Source organism: Cenococcum geophilum, assembly GCF_001692895.1.
Source record: "Cenococcum geophilum 1.58 unplaced genomic scaffold K441scaffold_28, whole genome shotgun sequence".
Lineage (NCBI taxonomy): Eukaryota > Fungi > Ascomycota > Dothideomycetes > Gloniales > Gloniaceae > Cenococcum > Cenococcum geophilum.
The window spans coordinates 1,346,492-1,352,793 of record NW_027137586.1 but is presented as its reverse complement, the minus strand read 5'-3'; positions in this window follow the sequence as shown (position 1 = coordinate 1,352,793).

Genomic DNA, 6,302 nt, shown 5'->3' with positions numbered 1-6,302 from the left:
TTCCTTATAGTAATTCTTAGAATATAATTAGAGTTAATCTATTGGGCAACTACTCCACTAGTTATTATTACGTTGTTAACTTATCTGTTCCTATATACCTAGCCTATTAACAGAACCCACCATAGTTTAAGCTATAAGGTTCCGTTACACTGGACGAAAGTCCTTTAGATAGAAGGTGCTGGCGATCTTATTAATATAGAAATCCTAGCAGAGCCAAAGCTTCCGTTAAGGTTAATCGCGAAGGACTCTAATTTCTAAGAACTAGGTCAGTTCTCCTAGGTTCTTAATCTCGTACTTCATTGTCAGCTGTTCTTTAAAGAGTTAAAGCTTTGGTAAGTCTTCTATGCAGTAAGCTGCCACAATGTCGTCGACGTAGAAGAACACAATCAGCCAGTCGTTGTGAAATAAACACGATTCTCTATTAACTGCCGTCAGACCTAAAGACGTTAGGGTAGTTAAGAACTTATTAAGTTAAAGTAGTGGTGATCGTCGGAGGCCGTATAAAGCTCTTTAAAGGAGCAGACACCTACCCTTCTATTAAAAGCTATCTAGAAACTTAATATAGACTGTCTTATTAATAAGGCTATTAGTAAAGGCGTTTACTGCGTTGCACTACCAAGTCTCCAAATTGAATGCAGCGACGATCGCCATTATGGCTCTGAATATTTTTGCTATAAGGGTTGCTGCATACGTGTCATTTTCACTAAGTCGTTATAAGTCACCTCGTACACAAAGACGGGCTTTAAATTTAACTAGATATCCATCAGTGTTAAACTTATAAGTAAACACCTAGGTGACGGGTATGACGTCAAGCGACGCCGTCCGTTTAATAGACTTAAATGTCCCTCGCTGCTTAAGATTATTATATTCCTTATTAGCGGCTTCCGTAAAGCCATCTTTATACAGGTAAGCTTAAAGCTCCTTCTAGCTGCGTAGTGGTGTTAAAAGCTTATCGCGGTGTAATCGCTTTTAGTAGTATCTAATTCCAGTAGCAAAAGCTTTATAGAGGGCAGGAAGGGTATCTAATTGCTTAATATCTATTAGGTAAGCTACTTAACACGTTAAGAGCTTCTTAGTCCTTCTACCTTCTACGACATTAATATCGCCTATATCGCCTATAATCTCCTATTTTGGACGGGCTTCTTTTTTAGGAACAAATTTAAATCGGGGTCTTCGATTAACTAAGGAGCTTAACAGCTCTATATTTATAGTATTTAATTAAGGCTCTAGCGTCTTAGCTAGGGTAAGAAGGCCGGGTATAGAGTCGTCCTTTGAGGATTATGGGCTAATTACGTTATTATCTTAATCTGTCGCTTGATCTTGATTTTCATCAGCATCCACCTATCAACTTCCACCACTATCTACCTTATCCTCCTTATTTGACGTCTCGTCTTCCTTATCTAATAACTCGTTAAGCTCTTCCTAAAGCGTCTTATTGATATTTAACACATTAATTACCTCCAAAATTTAATTAGCACGTTTTTGGAGCAGATTCGCGAGATCTAGCTAACTGTCATCGTAGAGCAACTGCTCGTTAAACGTCACGTCTCTCGTTTAAATTACCTTCTTTTCGCTAGGTATATAGACCCTATAGATGTTCGTTAACTAGTACCCAACTAGGTATCCAATATGAGCCCTTAGCTTAAGCTTTCGCGTATATAGGATGTTATATTTAAGCGGGTAAGCTCTACAGCCGTATATTCGTAGGTAAGCTATATTTAGCTTTAATGGCGAGAACCCTAGTACTGACTAAAGCTTCTTAAAAGGTGTTATCCAGCTAAGCTAGGCGTTTGGTGTCCGATTAATTAAATACGCTATAGCTCTAGTAACTTCTGGCTATAGCTCTTCTAGTAAACAAGCTTCAATCCGCATGCAACAAGACTTAATAATAATTACCCCCCTAAAACGTTTAGCAGAACCGTTCTAAGACTTTATATATAGGGCCGATTTCTCTAGTAATATTCCTTTTTAAGTCCTCTAAGCGTCGAATTCGCCACCTAGGGACGTTTCGCCATTGATTTAAATCACTGCGATCTTAAGGTTATATTGACGCTTTACCCTATTTAAATATTATATAATTGCTTACGTTGTCGACAACTTATAGGCGAAGGTCTCTACCTCGTTTATACGCAGATATTTATTATAGAAATATATCGTCTAGATATAACCGTTGTACGCTATAATTTCTAGAAATAAGTTAATATACACTTAGTAGAAGGGCCTGGTTGCCTTACTAGTAGGTATTCTTCTTAATACAATTTCGTAAGCCTTGCTAATAGTATAGGTCTTATAGTTAATTGTCGCTAGACCTTAAAGTTTCGCACCACCTGCTTCCTAGGGTAAATGCTTAATCGCGTCAGGTCCTGCATAGCCTAGTCTCTTATACTAGAGTTCGCCTAATACTTCCTGATTAGGAAGGGGGTTTTGCGATTAGATTGCAAATAAGGCCTTGCTTGGGGTCCTCAGTCGTAGTTTATTGTACTTAAGCGTCGATTGGTTACAATGGCTCTCGTAAATAGCGAACGTCTTATAATCGTTCTTGTGATACAGTAGGTTCTTTTTATTGTCCCACCATATATTCTTCTTATTGAACTTCTTTAGGTAGGCTAAATTTATATAAAAGGCTAGTATATATGCTACGTTGGCTAAGAAGATCTTTCTAGGACCCGATGGCGTCTAGATAGTAATTACTGCCGTCCCTATACCCTTAATCGGATCGATGCCTGTTCTAGCATACACGAAGTCATTGCTTGGTTAAAGCTCGTCGATAAATCTTAATCAATCGTTGATAACGTATATTGTGGTTCCGCTATTAAGAATCACGCTGTTGCGTAGCTTATAGTTAGTGCCTGCTTTATAGGCGCCTATTTAGTATACGGCAAAGGTACTGTCATCTTCCTTTTAACTTCCCTTTAGGTTCTGTGCAGCTTCCTTTTTTAGAGCTTCCTTACTTAAAGCCTACTTCCTTATCTTCTTAATTTTTAACTTAGTCCAATCTAAGGCGTTAGTAATCTTTTCCTTAACCTTCCTAGCCGTAGCTTTATCTAATTTCCAGTCCTTTAATTAAACCGACTCGTTAATATACGGACAATCTTAAAACCAGTAAACAGCTCCGCAGTAGCACGGCGGGGTATCTTTCTTCCGTGCCGTTTTAAAAGGGGTTATAGTAGGGGCCTTATCCTTAGGAGCCTCGTCCTTAGGAGCCTTATTAATCGGCTTGCCCTAAAAGCTTACTGTATTGGCACTAAATTAAGCTCTATTCTTCTGCTAGGCAGTCTCCAATCTTTAATAGTCCCGATAAATATCGACTAGTTAAGATATGGATATCACGTGGTCGTCGGCCTAGTTATATTTGTCGAAATCGACCCTCTACGTTAAGGCCCAATTTGGTGATACTGGCTCTACCGCTATTAGAAAGTCTCTAATTGCTTAGTCGCCTAATACGTCCGGTAGCTTAATCTTTTTACAATTGTTATACGTCTTCTCCCACTACTATAGCCAGGCCTCGAAGTTCTGGTTCTTTGGGCCCTTTTTAACCTTAGCGTATTGAGTGGATAGGTAGAGCTAACGTGCTATATCTATAGGGGCAACTCTCTCCTTAAGAGCCACCAGGGTGTTATATACTAAGTCAATACCTAATATATAGGTGTTAAGGTTCCTAGTTACTATACCGGTAATATAGCTTCGCAGAGAGGTTAAAGCTGTCTTCTTTCTCTTATATTCCTTCTCTACTATCTTATATCTCTTACGGAGAATTTAAAGCTCGTCCTTCTCGTCCTTAGAGAGAGTTGCATAGGAGGTTATTCCTACCTTCACATCTTAAGGCCTAGGAAAGGCTAGTTTAATTAGTTCGGGCAACTTATCCTATTTAGTTAAAGGGTCGACGTATTCCTATACGTCTCCTATTTAAGCTTAAAGCCTAATAAGGTTAATCCATTTATCCCAGTCAGCTTAACTCGATAATATTACCGTCGTAGTAATGGTCTGGGTGGGTTAAAAAGTTATATTAAAAAGGTGCTTATAGGAAAGGATAAAGGATTTAATAATAAATAGCAATTTGATAAGGGGTAGAATTAATTAAATAGATTAATTAAATTAAGTAGTTAAATAAGGGCAATACGGCAAGCAACCCGGGCTTATAACTATCAATTAGATATCCATACACTAATTATAAGAATTAAATAAGGACTCTATCTATTAAAATGTGGTTCTAAGACCTCTATATATTCACAAGGAAAGGTATAGGAAAGGAAAGGGAAGGAAGGTAGGGGGTGGCAATGGAAACAAGGAGTAGGTAACCGAGTTAATGACTAACCCAATGACTAACTCAATGACTGACTCAATGACTGAGTCAACGGTAGGTAGCTGAGTTAGGGCAGTAAGGACCTAATTCGGGTCGACAAGTTTAAAGTCCATAAAGCGATCATATACACCCAATCTCCTGTACTTGCAGCTGCCTATAATAGAGGCTTTCAGGTAAAATCTAACTAAACGTCTAGTGGAATTGACCCTAACTAACTGACGGGTAGGAGGCGGTGACTAACATTATAAATATCAACGAATTCGATTCTGGCACCGTTAAGAGAATAATCCAATTCATATATAAGAGGGACTATAACAATGGCGGTGGCGATAATGAAGACACAACGGCATGGCCGACAACGGCCGATATTACACTTCACCACGTCCGTATTATATTTAAAATTAAGAAACCTGTAGGTGAATATATCTACGCGCTTAGAAGTATACCCTAGTTTATTTACACAAGCTGTCTTAAATTTTTTTCTGCGTTGTGTACCGCTATTATATATCTGTTTTAGTGTGGGGGGAAGGGACTAAAAGGGCGCGCTATTGGAGTTCTTCTTGTTGCTAAGTTCACAGGGCTTTTTATCTGGGAGGTTATTGTAAAGCCTATAGGGTTTCTTATCTGGGAACTTCGTTAAGCTCTTTAAGACGTATATTCTTATAATTAGTTTATTTCTTACTAGTACTGTTTTCTAATTCCTATCCTAATAACTTAAACATCTAGAGCGGAGTGAATACTAAGGCTTATAATAAGAGACTCCTCCCCATACTATATAATAAGATCTTTAGTGTTAAACCCAGCTCTCTTAGCAATCTTTTGGCTCTATAGTGTAAATAATCCAACTATTCTGGCACTATTAGAGTCGGCTAACTTTATATATGCGTTTAGCAGTAATGTTCTATAACTACGGCGCTGATAAGGCTTAAGTACCGCAAGTGTATTAACTGTTAATTTACACCTATTGAAGTATCTATAATTAATTAGTTAAGGGTATTAAATCTCTATATAATACGTACTCTGATTTTTTATCTTTAATTTAGTTAGAGTATAACCCAACAGCATTTATATCTTTATCTCGACCTAAACTTACGGTATATTCTTTACAGTGCTTAAGATAAGCTATTATATTATATTAGCAGTTTATTATTATAGAATAGGGATATTTACCTCTATTATTGTTAGATAATGTCCTTTTTAAGCCCGTTACAATAAGAGCACCAACAATAACCCTACTACTAGTCCTTTTCCTACAGATATATTTTTAAGGAAGTTTTTTAGGAAACTCTTTTTCTTTAAGTGGATTATACCTATCGTATATAATAATAATTTCGGCACCCCTTAAGAAAGCGTTAAAGACTTAGAGCTGGAAGTCTGCTAATATATCCCCTAGGTATTTAGAGTAATTTAGCCGCTAGATTTTAAATACTAGGAAGTAAAAGAGCCCTATTATATAGATAAGAGCTAAATCTAATAGATTATCTAACATAGCTTGGCGTAGAGTATTAGAGTAGAGCGCTCCTTTAGGTGCACCCTTAATAACTAAGATTATTCTATTAGCGGTTTTAAAATCCCACTTTATGGAAGTTAGGACTTCTTAGACGTTCTTTACGTTAAAGCTTTATTTATCTTTAAGCACCTTTTTAATTTTCTTGGCCGTAGTTCGTATTAGCTTCTGCGGAAGGTTCTTATTATAAGTTGTAAGAGTAGTGGGTATTAAATTAAGCGAAGGGGTCTTATATATTATAAGAGTGCGCTTAATAAGATCTAATAGATTTGTTGTAAGATCTAGCACCTCTTTTTATTTTATTTTATTTAGTATTTTAATTATAAGGTCATGTATTCCTACCAACTTAAATATTAACAGTAGGCTAAAGGACTCTTTAGGCTTAATGCTGGAGTGTTAGTCCTTACTTAAATTGCTCTTACTGCTTAATATACTATTTTCTGTTTAGGTTATTAGAATAGTTGGCTTTTGTATAGCTAATTATATCGTTAA